The 15,746-nt window shown below is 45.5% G+C and overlaps 1 protein-coding gene across 1 annotated transcript in view; it reads left to right on the top strand.

Moving 5' to 3' along the window:
* Positions 1 to 5,138: 5,138 nt before the first annotated feature.
* Positions 5,139 to 15,746, top strand: part of Yeats2 (YEATS domain containing 2) — an 82,456-nt gene continuing 71,848 nt past the window's right edge. The window contains exon 1 of the mRNA XM_032899945.1: positions 5,139 to 5,243. The gene's annotated coding sequence lies outside the window, so the exon portion shown is untranslated. The remainder of the gene's footprint in view (positions 5,244 to 15,746) is intronic.

A 15,746-nucleotide genomic window follows, 5' to 3' on the forward strand; every position in this document is an offset into this window, starting at 1 on the left:
TTCTTGTGGCCTCTGCCCACATTCCCTGCAACCACGCCCTGGGGTCACTGTCACAATCCACACCAGCCCGACTAAATCAAAATTCCAGAAGCTTATCACTTAATCAGATTTATCTAAGTGATTTATCTCAGCAAGTTTACATTCCACAGAGCGTCCACACAATCAACTCAGAGCCAATTGATAACGATATAAACCACCCACCTAAACTGGCCTATAGAAATCCACCCCTTAAAAAAATATTTATAACTACCTGTGGCCATTTAAGGCCACACGGATCTGGGTCGTCCTTCTCTGCCCCCATCTTGGTTCTTCTCTTTCTTCTCTCTCTCCCTTTGCCAAAACTCTGTGCCTGCCCCACTTTCTCGCTGTGTAATTACAGGCCGTGCCCTAACTTGTGCCAGTCCTCGCCTGCCTATAGACCTCAACCCATAGATCGGTCAGAAGGAGCAGGTCCAATAGGAGCATCTGTGTCTGTGAAAGGAGATTGGAGCATTGGAGATTGGTTAGGGTTAGGGTTAGGGTTAGGGTTAGGGTTAGGGTTAGGGTTAGAGGTCACTTCTCTAGCGCTGTCCCGGGTGTAGTAAGCACCTGGACTTGAGGAGATGCCGAAACACACATATGTATTTATTATAGGTAGAGAATAAGATTAAGTGCATTTGGGAGGCTCTTCACCACTTTTGAGTTTCTCCACCCAGTCGGAATATGAAAAAAAAAAAAAAATAAGATTTAGCAGGCATTGGTCAAGTTGAGGAGGAGGGGAACATTTATGCACTGTTGTTAGGAATGCAAACAACAAACCACTAAGGAAATTAGCGTTAGGGGTTCCCAAAAAGTTAGAACTAAAACTAGAGCTACCATATGGCTCAGCTGTACTGTAGCACTCCTGGGTGTAAACCCAAAGGACTCTAAGTCCTACCGCAGAGAGGTACGCATCCATGTTTACTGTTGCACTATTCCCAATAGCAAGGAAGCAGGGCTAGCCCAGATGTCCATCAACAGAATACATAATGAAAATGTGGCTCAAATACACTGGAATTTCATCCAGCTGTCAAAAACAAAATTGTAAAGTTTGCAGGTAAATGAATAGAATTGGGGGGAAATTATACTGAGATAATCCATACCCAGAAAGACAAATACTATATATTCTGTCTTTCATGTCTTACATGGATCCTAGCTTTGAATCTTTAAGATGTATGTTTAATTTGGGATCACTGTAGAGGCTTGGAAACTGAAATGGCTTATTCCAGGTGAGTTGGGGGCACTAATAGAAATGAAAGCAGAGACGGGGAAATGCTAGATACAGAAAGGCTTATGAAAGGATTGGGGTGGAGGACTGGACAAATGAGGGGAGGAGGGAAGGAAGGAGGGAGGAGGAGGGAGGGAGGGAGGAGGGAGGGAGGAAGGAGGAAGATTAGCAAAACAAAGTGTGAATGAAGAGACCTGCTACACTGTAAGCTGATTTAAAAAGACAAGTGCACTGTGATCTCAACCTCTCCTGATAGAAGGGCCAAGAATCTGGCCACAAGAATGGGTATTTCTTGTTTCAATCTGGTGTTGAAGTTCCAGAGATTCTTAAAGAGCTGCAGGTCTTCAGACTACATGAGAATCTCAGAAAAGTGGGTTCGAATACCAGCAAAGGAATGCCTCAGTAAATGGATAGGTGAACTTGCCAGTGACCATGAGAGCAGGCAGCAAAAGGCAAAGGCTTAAAGGCTTCCCTCTTCTTTGCCCTTTTATGTGGGCTGTCACCGGATTTAGGATGGGTCTTCCCACTTCAAATAATCCAATTAAGAACATCCTTCACCTGAGTGGCCAGCTGCTTGGGTTTTAGTTGATTCTAGATGTGGCCAGGTTCACTCACAAGGTTTGCCATGACGGTGGGTAGCCAATTGTTCTCGGATTGGCAGTAGAAAACATGTGCCTGGCACTGTAAACCCAGCCAAAAACCCATGACTGCAGAGGTTATCAGTAAGTGGGGACTTACTGTTAGGTAGCGGAATTGACATGGCACCAAACTGCCTTCTAAATATTTGTGTTTATTCTCAGAGACAAATAATGTTCATAGTTTTAATCAGAGAGACTTTTCCTGGCTTCCTGGCAGTGAACAATCTGGCAGATGCAGAATCCTGTCTATTCAAGGTGTTAAGAGTCAGGACTGACTGAGCACTCAGTCTGAAGAGGACCTTTATGCCACCCCCTCTAAAGCTCAGGAAGCATCGCAGAATGGACGAGACAGAGGATAGGAGAAGGGCTGTGCAGTTCTATCGTGAGAAAAAATCTAGATGTCTGTTGTTGTTTGAATCCTCAAACCACCACGTATATGAGGATTATCCTGAATCCTGATCCTACTGTCGCTACCTTTCAAGAACTGGGGTTCTAGGCATGCACTGTTACATTCCGCTCAAAATCAGGGTTCCTGACATGCCGTCTGAAAGCAACAGGGAGAAACAGCAGCTCCATCACAGACTGCCCCCGCTTGCAACGTTACTGTCATGATTTTCCGCACTAGGCAGCTTTCCAGCGAGACCAAAGGAGTGGGCTTCTAGCTCCCCAGGCACGTAGATAGATATTCGATGTGCTTACTTGATATCTGACTGAAGTGTGAATTAACTCCAATATGCTCAGCCTGACCTCACCTTAATCTCTTTCTTGATGTTTTAGTTATTGTTCTATTGCTATGAAGAGACACTGTGATCAAGGCAACTTATAAAGAAAACATTTAATTATGGGCTTACAGGGTTGGGGATTTAACTCAGGGATAGAACCTGGGTTTAGTTCTCAGTTTAAAAAAAAATACTGTTGGCTTGCTTATAGTTTCAGAGGGTAAGTCCATGACTATCATATCAAGGAGTAAGGCAAAAAGCAAGGCAGGCATGGCATTAGAACAGTAGCTAAAATCTTACATCTATCCAAAAGGTAGAGGCAGAGAGAAAGAGATCGAGCCTGGTATGGAATTTAGAAACCTCAAAGCCCACTCCCAGTGACACATCTCCAACAAGGCCACACCTCCTAATCCTTCCCAAAACAGTTCCACCATCTAGGGACCAAACATTTAAATATATGAGCCAATGGGGGCTATCATCAATTTCATGAAATTAGTTGATTTCATTGGTACTAGGAATTGAACCCAGGGCCTCACACATATATAGTGTTACATACACCCACCTCCAGGAACTTAAAATGTTTATCTTCCAAATTCCTCTGAGTTTTCAGTTCATGCTCAAAAAAAAGACTTTCTTGGCCCAAATTTAGATTAGGTCCAGTTTCCTTGTCAAATGGTAATTCTGTGGAGGCTGCTGCGTGTGCCTATAATCCTAGCACCTGAACTACAAGCCAAGATCCTGTCTCAAAAGATAATAGTTATGAGGTTGAAAATTTATCAGGGGTAATTCTGCTTTGCGTACTTCTGTGTCCTCAGTGTCTAGCCAACATATTTAGGAGAGAGTCCCAGACAGTAGAGAAGCAATAAATATTGTTGAGAAAATAGTTAATCTAATTTTACTCCTGATAAACCTTAAAGTCAGGAGGCCAAGGATAAATGCTTCTAGTCTTTTGTCACTGTTCACAGTTTTTGACTCTATACTATGTGACAGTTTTTGAATCTATACTATGTGTCCTGCTGGGCTTGTTTTAAGACAGTTCTCATTATTTAGTTCTGGTTGGCTTGGAACTTTCTAGATAGACCAGGCTAGCCTCGAATTCAAAGAGATCCACCTGCCTGTGCTTCCTAAATGCTGGGATCAAAGGATTTTGTCAGCGTTCCTGGGCTTGTTATATAGGAGTATAGCTCTTAAAATATTTCATATTAAACAAAGTGCATAAAAAGATTGATAATATGTACATAAAATAAAACTCACTACTCAGCTCGTGCCAGAAATATGTACATGCCAATAAGCAAAAGCTGAAGAAGCTGAGGCAGCTCCCAGAATGGCTGGAAGGCTGCAATCCTGAAGAAGTAGTTGGAAGTCTTGGTGTGTGGTATCATGGAAGAAAGCTGGTTACAAGCGATTTTAAAGGGGAAAATGAAGTTTACTGGATTGTCACTCATTAGCTTCGATCTACATTGTTTTCAATATTGCCAGGCAGTGGTGGCGCTTGCCTTTGATCCCAGACCTCAGGAGGCAGAGGTAGGCGAATCTCTCTGGGTTGGAGGCTAGGCTGTTTCACCAAGCTAGTTCCAAGTCAGCCATAGCTACACAGAGAAACACTGTCTCAAAATTCAGAAAAACAAAAAACAAACAAAAGTTTTCAACATTATCAAACCTTCCCTCCTTAACCCTTTCTTTCCTTGTTGATTTGAGTCTACAAAGTATCTGGGAGCAGGAGTGGGGGCCACTCTACCTCACTCAGTTTTTGCATGTAGTAAAATGGGTTCATAATGATTAATTCAGGGGAGGGGAGCCGCTCTACCCCACTCAGTTTCTGTATGTAGTAAAATGGGTTCATAGTGATTAATTCCTTCTTTCCTTCTTTTTCTCTCTCTTTTTTTTTTTTTTTTTGTTTGTTTTTTTTTTTCTGGTTCTTTTTTTTTTTTTTCCGGAGCTGGGGACCGAACCCAGGGCCTTGCGATTCCTAGGCAAGCGCTCTACCACTGGGCTAAATCCCCAACCCATTGTTTGTTTTAAAAAATATATATTTATGGTGGTGGAGGTTGGACCCACAGCAGTTCGCTAAGCAAGCACTCTACCATCAATTTTTACTTTGAGACAGGGCCTTAACTTCATTATGTAGCTAAACTTTTGATGCCCCTGCCTCAGTCTCCAGCCTACAAGTATTACCCCGCAGTACTAGAGACTAGGTTACTGTTGCTATATACACCCCTATCACTAAGCATGGTGATGCAAGATGGTATGCTCGGCAATAGTCACCATAGTTACTATTGCCATGACTACAAGAGAACCAGCATTCTCTCAAACTTTCGGCAGGAAGACAACGGTTGACCGGCTGATGCCATCAACCTGTAAGTGCTATGCAGCCGGGGTCAGAGTTCAGGGGCAGCTTTAGCCCCCGCGGCCGCCCGGGCCCGGCCCCGCCCCCACCGCGCGCGCCCGCGCCGCACCGCCCCCGAGGTGACGTGCGGGGCGGAGCCTCGCGGCGGGCGGGCTGCTGTGTCGTGAGCTTCCGCGCGGGTGCGTCCCGGGCCTCGCGCGGCGGTTCCACGGGAGGAGACCTGTCGCTCCTTCTCTCCGCGTGTGGGTTCCCGGTCCCGGCGGGGCGGCGCTGCAGCGGGACTCACAGGAAGGGTGAGTGTCGGCGCGGGCGTGCGTCCCGTGCGGGGCATTGTCTGGCGCGGGCACGTGCACCCCTCCCCCACCGCGGCCGCGCGGACTGCTCAGCGGCGCGGACGGGTGGGCGCCCGGGTCCGCGGACAGCCTGGTCTGGCGTGGGGAGGGTCCTTCCCGCCGCGCAGCCTCAGACCGGGCTCTTTGCAGCCGCGGCGGCTGAGCTTGCGCGGTGACCTGCGGGTGGTCCCGAGAAGAGGTCGCCTCGGCAAGTTTGTATTTGCCCAAAGAAACCTGCGGCGGCTTAGGAAGGTTGCGAGGAGTCTGCACGAGGGCGTAGGACGGTGCTGCGTCGTATGGAAGCTTCGGAGAGTGAGAACTTGACCAGAAAGACGGTGAGCTGTAGCCGGAATGCAAAAGACAATAAGGCTTAGAGCTCATCTCCATTACGCAAGTATTTATGTTAAACAGAAAATACTGTGTCCTGTACCTCTGCAACTCTCTCATTTCTTACTGGTTTTGATATTGCGAGTATTTTTGTCTAGGCACATTCCTAATTGCAGAAACAACCCACTTTTAAAATTTCATTTTCTAATTAACGTAAACTAGAACATAGTACACGTTTATTCGGCAGTATCATTGCCTTTAATAAGTAGTAAGTATTCATCCTAGGAAAATTTCAAAATACAGACAAGGACAAAGAAGTTGTTTTAATGTCCAGAAGTAATTACTATGGGTGTGTATATTTGTGTAGTCTGTCTTAAAGGTAGAACCAAAACAACAGATGGGTGGGTGCCTTAACTGTTTAACTTTCTGTTGTTCCTTTGAGACGGGGTCTCTACGTATACATACATAGCTCTGTCTCAGAGCCTCAGTCCTGTCTGTAGACCAGGCTGGCCTCGAACTCAGAAATGCCGGCCTCTGCTTTGCCTGTGCTGGGATTTACAGTGGGTCCCACCACATCTGGCAGACTTTTTATAGGAAACTCGTGTAAAGGTTTTGAGAAGGTAGTGGCACAATCCCACCACTATATCAGAGAAGTCCAAAGTGTGTGTCGGGGTGGAGGGGTGGGGCCTGGGGGCTGGGGAGTCAGGGGAGTCAGAGTGCAGCTTTCTGCTGCAGCCTGGATTGAGTCTGTGGCAACGGAAGCGGACAGGGCGAAATCTCTTGTAATCTAGGTTGGCCTTGAACTCTGTTGCACCTTCTCAACTCCTAAGAGCGGGAGTTGCAGGCACCACGTTGCCGAGGGCTGCTTTTTAATTTGTGTGTGTGTTTTGGGTATTTAGTTTTAGTTTTGAAACAAGGTTTTATGTTGTTGCTCAGTGTGACTTCAAACTCCATATATAGCCAAAGATGGCTTTGAACTCTGGATTCTTCTGTCCCCACCTCCAGCGTGCTGAGATTATAGGTTTTTGTCCACATGCCCTGCGTTTCCTTTTTAGTTCTTGTTTCGAGCAACCACATAGATAGATAACTGCACCATTTATTGAAATGGGGGAATTTCCATCTCTTTTTTGTTTTTTATTTTGGGTTTTTTTTGTTTGTTTTGTTCTGTTTTGTTTTTTTGAGATGGGGTTTCTCTGTGTAACAATACTGGCTGGCCAGGAACTCAATTTGCAGACCAGGCTGGACTCAAACTTGCAAGAGATCCACCTGTCTCTGCTTCCGGAGTGCTGGGATTAGATAGCGTGCACCACCACCGTCTGGCCTCAATCTTCATTTTAAATGAATTAAATCTGAGGTACATTTCTGTTATTATGTCAGTATGTTGAGAAAACACATGTGACAGTATAACCATCAGGATTCAAAGATTAAGCAAGGACTGAGAAGAAACAGAATAAGTATTTTCTCTCTGGAAACCAAGAGGGCTTGTAAGCCCCTAGAGTAGGATTTGCTCCTTTGGCACCGGTCAGATGGCCTTAGTTCCATTCCCGTGAGTTGTTCTGTGACCTCTGAATGTGTGCTGTTTACCCAGGCGTGTCTCCAGACACGTACCTTACCCCCGCAGTGTACCCTCGCTCTGTCATTTTGTTGGTTACTGACATAGGCTAACATTTCCCACCAGAGTTTAAAAACGTTGACTTAGAGCGTGTGAGTCTTTTACCTGCACATCTTTTGCTCACCACTTGCGTGTAGCGCCTGCTGAGGCCAGAGGTGTAGTAACTGGAACTGGAGTTACGGACTCTTGTGACCATCACAAGTGCTGGGAACGGAACATGGATGGGGTCTGTGAAAGGGCAGCCGGTGTTCTCAACCGCGAGGCCGTCTATCTGCACCTTTCCGGTTCTGTTACGAGCAGCTTGTTTTCAGTGCTTGGAGATGAAACCCAGAGCCTTTTGTGTGCTAGGCAGCTCAGCACTGAACTATTTCTCCAGCACTTTCATTTTGTTGTTTTCTGATTTATTGCTAAATATTCTTTAGCTATGATGAATAACATGAGAGTAGCATAAAAGACTTTCTCTGTAAAATGTCCTACAGTTGTAAGTGCTGTCCGCTGTGTATTATTTGGCATGCTGTGGTTTGCTATGTAGTTTTTGGTTGGTTGGTTGGTTGGTTAATTAATTTAGTTATTTGGAACAGGAGCTTCAAGTTCACATGATCAAGGGTGGGGGTAAATACCTGGTGGTTCTGCCTATATGGTAGGATTAAAGGTATGTTTTTAGTGTAGACATTAAGAAGAGCCAGACCTAATGGTAGGTCTGTAACCCCAGCTACTTACAGGCTTAAAGCAGGATCTCAGAGCTGGAAAGACACTCTTAAACTGTTGAGGTCCTAAGACTAGCTCCCTGTACTCTTGTTAGGGTGCTCACAGCTATCTGAAACCCCAGCCCCAAGAGCTCCTATGCACTTTTCTGACCTCCAAGGGCATCTGCATACATGTGCACACCACACAACATACATGTGCACATGTACATAAAAATAAGTCTTTTTAAGTGTGGAGAAATGGCTTAGAACACTTGCTGTTCTTGGCAGGGGATCTGAGTTCAGTTCCCAGCACCCACAGGGTACCTTAGCAACCGGCCATTAACTCCAGGTTCAGGAGTTCTCTTGGCCTCTGTGAGTACCAGGACACGTGCAGTATACTTCACTTACATGCAGGCAAAGTAGATTTTTTAGGAAAAGACTTAAAAAACATCACAATTTGGATAGCGATTCGCCAGCTCAAAGCTGCAGACTAAGTCAAGGTCATACCGAACAACTGAACAAAACCATATCAAAAAATATCGTGAGGTTCAGAACGGCACTGGGAGAGATGGGGCTATACCTCAGTTGCATACCATGTATGAAGCTCTTGGTGCCTGCACATGTCGTATGCATGTGTAAAGAACTTCATCATAGATGGACGAGCACAGCCTGTCTAGGCTGTACCTTGCCCTCTTTTGGGAATATTTCATTCCCTATATTCTTGGAAATGCTTGGATTGACTTCTCATCCAGCCGTGCATTTTAAAAGACTATTGTGGGGGGGGGTATATGCAGGAGGGTACACAGCTTTGTACACCCGTAGGCCAGAAGAGTGCGTCCCCCAGCGCTAGAAGTACAAGCTTTTGTGGGATACCTACCTCGTGATATGGGTGCTGGGATCCAAATCTGACTTCCAGTCCTAATGGTTATGCAGAAATGCTCTTAACCACTAATCCACCCCTCTGGACCTCCAACCGGGGGTTGTTTTCTTTTTAAGATGTATTTTTTATGTATATGAGCATTTTGTTTGTGTGTGTATCTGTGTACCACACGAGTGCCTGATACCTATGGAGGTCAGAGGAGAGCATTGGATCCCCTGGCGCTGGAATTATGGATGGTCTGAGCCACCACGTGGGTTTCGGGACTCGAACCTGGGACTTATGCAAGAATAAGTGCTCCTAACTCCTATGAGCTCTCCAGGCCTCAGCTGTGGAATTTTAATTTTTTTTTTTTTTTTACTTGACTCTTTGTTGTCTCTTCTTTAAATCGGCCACTGCAGTTTTTGGTCAGTCTGTACAGTTTTTGGTCTGTCTGGACACTACTGCTCATCGGAGGGTGCGGGTGTGGGGAGCGAGCTTTCCCTTGCTGAGAACAAAAATGTGCAGTGGTTGTCTTCATAGCCTCTGGTCTGTGCGGCTGGCTGGATGTGGGCTTGGTGATAGAATGCCGGGCAAGGCCTTGGGTTCCATTTGCAGAATTACAAGAGAAAAAGAAATTGTGTTGGGCTTTTAAATTGTACTTGTATGTTTTCAGGGTTGGAGGTGGAGTAGGCTCATGCTCTGTAACCTTGCCTGGCAGACACTTGGCAATCCTTCCTCTCTCCCCATCCCTGGGTGCTGAGGTTACAGTTGAGAGCTGCTGTGCCTGCCTGTCGGAGAGGGAGGGTAGACACAGGGTCTAGTTATGCTTCTAGGCCTGGCTTTGAACTCAGGGTCCTTGCAGTCAGCCTGCCCTATCCCCCAGCTCTAGGCTTAGACGCATACTCTGCTAGCACACTTGACCTTAAACACTTGCTTCTCCTGTCCTGGGTTATGTCGGTGTCCGCTTGGTTGAGGCCAGGCATCGCACACCTGTAACCGCAGCCATTTAGGAAGTTAAAGCAAGAGGGTTGAAGTTGAAAGTCTGCTACGTGAGTGCGTTGGAATTCCCTTTGATTCTTGAAGGATGAAGAGTGTTGTAGAACGAAAGGGTCAAGGTAAAATAGGAGGAATCCACTGGAAGGGGACTGGCGTTCAGACATGGGTGCTTTGCTTACACAGAGATAGAATTGGTTTTCACTAGTCTAGGCCTGTGCATCCTGATCAGAAGAGCCAACAGAAAGGGAACTGTTAGTTACGTGTAGTGAAAGTATGCCAAGGGTCACACCTGTAATCTCAGCTCTTGGGAGCCAGGGTAGGGGTGGGGAATGCAGGGGGCGTGGGGACTTCTCATGATGGTAATTTTTTTTTTTAAGGAAAGGGCTCCACTGTATATCCCTTGCTATCCCAGAGGCTAGCCTTGATCTCATAGAAGTCTGCCTGCCTCTGACTCAGAAATACTAGGATTAAAGGCTTGTACTTCCACAATTTCCAGCGTTGCAAGGTGCGGTTGTGTTGTAAAGGGAACTATGAATGGCTAATAGATGTTTCCTTGGGAGTTTTTTACTCTGGCTAGTAGTTTAGTTGGGTGTTTTTGAGCAGTTTATCGAATGTTTTCAGACACTTTGGAAGAAGGATGTGGGGAGAGATACATTGGATGAGATAAGGAAGACCTTTGTAGATAAGGTAGGTGTCTGAGCGTGGATCTGATGAAGCTAACCAGGGGGATGAACATCTCAGGCAGAAGGAACCAGAAACAAGAAGTCAAGAACACTCAAGAATATTTGTGGGACAGAGAGAGAGGCATCATATCTGTATCTGAGATCAAGGATAGAAAGGGTTCTGGGTGGAGAAGTTTGCATCTCATTCCACATCGTGTGAATTTACCCTCTCCATGTTTTAGGAAACCCTTATCGTGAGGCAGATAGATAGTGTGACATGGTTAGAAAGGAATTTTGTAATGTCTGTCTGTCTGTCTGTCTGCCCCCCCCCTCTCTCTCTCTTTCTCTCTCTCCATTGCTGTTGTTGTTTCTGAGACAGGGTTTCTCTCTCTAACAGCTTTGGCTGGCCTGGAATTTTCCTTGTAGATCAGGCTGGTCTGGAACTCAGATCTGCCTGCCTCTGCCTTCCAGGTGGTAGGATTAAAGACTTGGGACACCAACCCTGACTCACAGTGCTTTTCCTTAACAGGTGTAATTTGCATACAGAGAAACACGGGCTTTCAAGTGTACAAATGGCTAAGTGTTCATGTAACTTACACTCTTTACTAATATATAAGGACATGGTCACTTGAAAGTGTCTTTATCCTTTCTCAAATCAATCACCACCAGCACCATCAGCTATATTCAAATTTCCCTGGTCAACTTGGTCTACTGAGTGAGTTCTAGGACAGCCAGACATGCACAGAGAAACCCTGTCTCAAAACAAAACCAAAACCAAGAAAACCAAGCAAGGAAGAAGAGGAGGAAGGAAGAGGAGGAAGAAGAAGGAGAAGGGAGAGGAGGAAGAAGAGGAGAAGGGAGAGGAGGAGGGAGACGAGGAGGAGGAGGAAGAAGAGGAGGAGAAGGAAGAGGAGGAGGGAGAGTTGCTGTTTTCTGATTGTGCGTTTATCAGTTGGGGGATCGAGGAGATCGAGTCCTTCGGTTTCTACCGTGTTCTGCTCCCTCGCTTGCTGTGAAGACTGAGACTCAACCTTGTTGCTTGAGTTGGTGTCGATTAGGTTTTATCAGTTTCCCATTCTGTGCAGATTTCTGAAGAATCATAGCTTTCTTGTCCTGACACTTACCACAGGAGCACAGGTTGTCGTGTTCTCTAGGTAGGAAGTTTGACCTGAACGATGTGAATGCAAGGAGTAGGCAGTGAACCACTGCCTGGATCTTAGGGTGGCCCCAATTGTGCCCTGTTCTGCCCTATCCCCACCAAGTGGTGGAGAGCGAAGACCTCATTAGTTCCAAGATGCACATGCCTAAGGGATATAGGATTGCTGACAAGATACTCAATGTAGTCTATGGCAGGTCCTCCAGAGAGCCTTGATGTATCACGTTTTACTCCTTGTCCTCAAAAGTGGTTGCATCTTTGGTGAGATGGCAGGGTCCTAGGGTTCTAGATCTTTCCTGAAATGAGAACTGTCTACAAAGTGAATTCTAAAACACCCAGGGCTATAAAGAGAAACCCTGCAGCTTACAGTGATAGGCATGACGTCCTGACACACTGCTTTAATCTGAGCTCTTGGGAAGCAGGCCAGGCAAGGCTGCATAGCGAGTCCCCTACCTTGACAAATAAGTAGGTAAACCCAGTGGCAGTATGGTGTGGTTAATACAGTTTAAATTATTTATTTATTCATATATGTTTGCTTAGCCTTGGGTTTTGATACAGGGTCTTGCTGTGTGTAGAGCTCACACTCTAGGTGGAGTTGTCAGTGAACTTCAGCAGTCCTCCCTCACTCTTGCATCTAGGACTACATGGATGCACCACTAGACCTTACAGTTTTTATATCTTAAAAGTATAGACCACCAAATGACCATTGCCACTGTCAAAACGCACTCATTTTTGTCACTTGAATAGGCACGATAGGTTTCCTTGTATTGTTTATGAAAAGAATTATTTTTTATTTATTATGTTCAAGTTGGCAGCATTTGCTCCCTATGACCATACTGTTTTGGTGAGATAAAAATTGTAAGTTGGAGGCAAGAGATGCATGTTAACACTCTGCCTGCCATGCAGGCCTAGGCTAGACTCAGGAGGTGTGGCAGGAGGAAATTAAGTTGGAGGTATGGATGACCGAGGATTTTATTTTAGTCCTAGCGGGCATTTCATTTATTTTTGTATTTGATTTTGTCTCAGTAAGTCCATTCTCACAGACAAAACTGAAGCTAAAAGATTTATACCACCATTTGATCTAAAGTTTAGGATTAGTAAACATTTCGTTTCCTATCCAAGAATTGAGGTTCTTGTGCCTTTAATTCCAGCTCTCACTATATATATATAGTGAGACCTTGCTCAAAAGCAAACCAAAGCAAAAAACAGAGTTTCCTTTCCATAAATCCAAAATATAATATAATTATGATGCTTAATTACACAGTTCTGTTCCCGTTAGGGGAAGATGCCTCTGCAAAGTGCCTAACCTTCGCTGTCATTTTCTTCAGTGTTTACTGTTTTTACTAGGCAGAAACAGACCTGAATTCTAAAACTCTCAGGATGATTGTCAACTCTTTCTTAGTATGGGTTAGCTAAAATTTAAATATCCTTTAAAATGACAGTGGACGCTTCATTACAAGTTCTCAAGGTAATAAATGACCTTGGCGTAAATTAACGTGCCGACGGGCTTCTTACTTGTCCCTGCTCAGACTGTTTACTTCTTCTCGTCCTCAGCTTTGCGTTATCCTTCGAGTGAGAATAAAATAACACTAGTTGGTTTTCCACGAACGTTCCTTCCCTCCCAGCACATCTTTCTGGGCAGGATCATTCTTGGGATTTGTGAAGGGCAGGACACTGCACACGTGAGTTCCATAGAGGCGAGGATGATTCTCCTCCTGCTCTTTCTTACCTTCACAGATGAAGCCTTACGGCTGTTGACACGCTCTGGGGAAATGGTATGGTCCAGGAACAGATATGAAGGTCTGTGGGATGTACTGATCCCTGCGGGTGGAAGACGTTTTAGGTCCTGTTTGGTCTTACTTGTAAGGCATTAGGACTGGAGAGATGGCCCAACAGTTGGAAAGGCCTGGCTGTTCTTCCAGAGGACTAGGGTTCAGTTTCCAGCACCCACTGGGCAGCCTTCACCTGTCCAGCTCTCGTCTCTGCAGGCACATGTACTCATGCACATACACATGCATTTATGCCTAATGAAAGTAAATTAACCATATAGATTTTCTGTTTATGTATGCTTTCGTTGTTGTTGTTTTCCATCACCAAGATACTCTCAAAATTGACTAATCACAAACTAAAGAAGAAACAGTCTTTCTGACCGTGTGTCTTGAGACAAGTTCTCATGGAGTCCAGGCTGGCTTTGAACTCACTGTGTAACCCAGGATAATCTTTCCTCCACCTGAAGGCTGTGATTGCAGGTGACTGTGCCACCTCCCGCTCTGTTTGGGTGTAGTGCTGAGATTGAACCCAGAGCTTCATGCACGCTGGACAAGCACCCTGCACTGAGCTGTGTCCCCGCCTCACCCACTTTCCCTACACTGAGCTGTGTCCTCACCTAACCCCACTTTCCAAACCTCTGAACTGTGTCCCCACCTCACCCCACTTTCCCTACACTGATCTGTGTTCCCACCTCACCCCTCTTTCCCTACACTGAGCTATGTCCCCACCTCACCCACTTTCCCTGCACTGAGCTGTGTCCCCACCTCACCCCACTTTTTACTGACTTTAAAAAAAAATAAAAGATTCCAGACTTTCCAAAAACACCCATGTTGTAAATTACAGCAGGTAACTTATGGTTATTAAAAATCTTTATATGGCTTTACATAGGTGCTGCATGCTTTTTGGAATATTTTCAAATTTAGTGTCATTATCCCAGACTTACATATCTGTATAAATCAGGTGACTGTCTCTGGCATAAACTAGTTCAGTTGAGTGATCTCTTGGTTATCTGTTTAATTTTATTCTTACTGTTATTTTCTGTGTATGAGTCTCTGTGCTCTTTGGCTGCCTGGTGCCGGTAGAGGCCAGAGGAGGGAGCTACATTCAGCTGCACATCACCACGTGGGTGCTGGGACTCAGACTCGGGTCCTCTGGAAGAACAGGCAGTGCCCTTACTGCTGAGCCATCTCTTCAGGACCTGTTGGAACCGGCATTCAATCCCTCCACTCCCAGGGGCTGTAATTAGAGGCACCGTGGCAGGCATTCTACGTTTGTTTTGCTCTTTTAGTATAAGGACTAAACAAAGAGCTGAGGTGCTTTAAATTGATGTTTTTGTCTCACCTTTAAATGAACACATTTAAAAATATTTCTGAGGTGGGGGGAATGAACTGGGTAAATTTTACTGCCTTGTATTTTAAGACGTTTTCATACAAGATAAGTAGTTTTGAGTTAATGGTTTATTTTTGTAAGGTCTTGGATTGGGTGGACAGTTACAGGGGGCACTGAGAGAGATTAGTGGGGAATAAGGAGTTTATTTGAAAGGCACCATAGACAGACAGAAGGGTAAGGGGGTGGGGGATGGGGCTCCAAGAGAGGAGTTCAGGCCCAGTGTCTGAGAGAGAACAAGACAGGGTCTCACCCATATGGTAATGGAGGGGAGACACTTGGACTTTCTTTAAGGTTTATCTTTGTTTTATGTGTGTGGTGTTTTGCTTGCGTGGATTTTTGTGCAGTGCCTGGAGAGGCCAGAAGAGGACATAACTCCTGGAAACTGGAGTTACAGACTCGTTCGCTACCACGTGGGTGCAGGTGCTGGCAGTTGTTGACCAGCGAGCCTTGCCTCCTGCTCATCTTACACTTTTGAGAGGATGCGTTGGTTCATGGTGGCCTCTTATTCTCAGGCAGTGACTAACTGCTTGTTGCTGACTACTGAGCACGGGAAATTCACTGTCAAGAGTTCACTGTGGCGAGAGAGGGAGAGGAGAGAGAGAGAGAGAGAGAGAGGGAGGGAGAGAGAGAGAGAGAGAGAGAGAGAGAGAGAGAGAGAATGAATTGAATTTATACTTGATTTATTAGTCAGTGTATTTAATTTTGTCGTGTGTGTCTTGGTGGTCTGCCTGCATGTGTCTGTGAACCACATGCATGCCTGGTGCCTGTGACGGTCAGAAGAGGGGGTCAGAGCCCCTGGAACTGAAGTTACAAATGGTTTCGTGTCACCACGTGGGTGCTGGGAATCCAGCTCAGGTCCCCTGGAAGAGCAGCCAGTGCTCTTAGCTGCCAACCCATCTATAGCCCTACTCTACTTAATTCTAATTAATTTAGTTTTAAGTTTAGCCAAATATGGTTAGTGGCTAATGTGTGAGACACTGTGAAATTAGAGGGTTTATGGGATTGTT

This window comes from Rattus rattus, chromosome 4 (genome assembly GCF_011064425.1).
Source record: "Rattus rattus isolate New Zealand chromosome 4, Rrattus_CSIRO_v1, whole genome shotgun sequence".
In the NCBI taxonomy this organism is placed as follows: domain Eukaryota; kingdom Metazoa; phylum Chordata; class Mammalia; order Rodentia; family Muridae; genus Rattus; species Rattus rattus.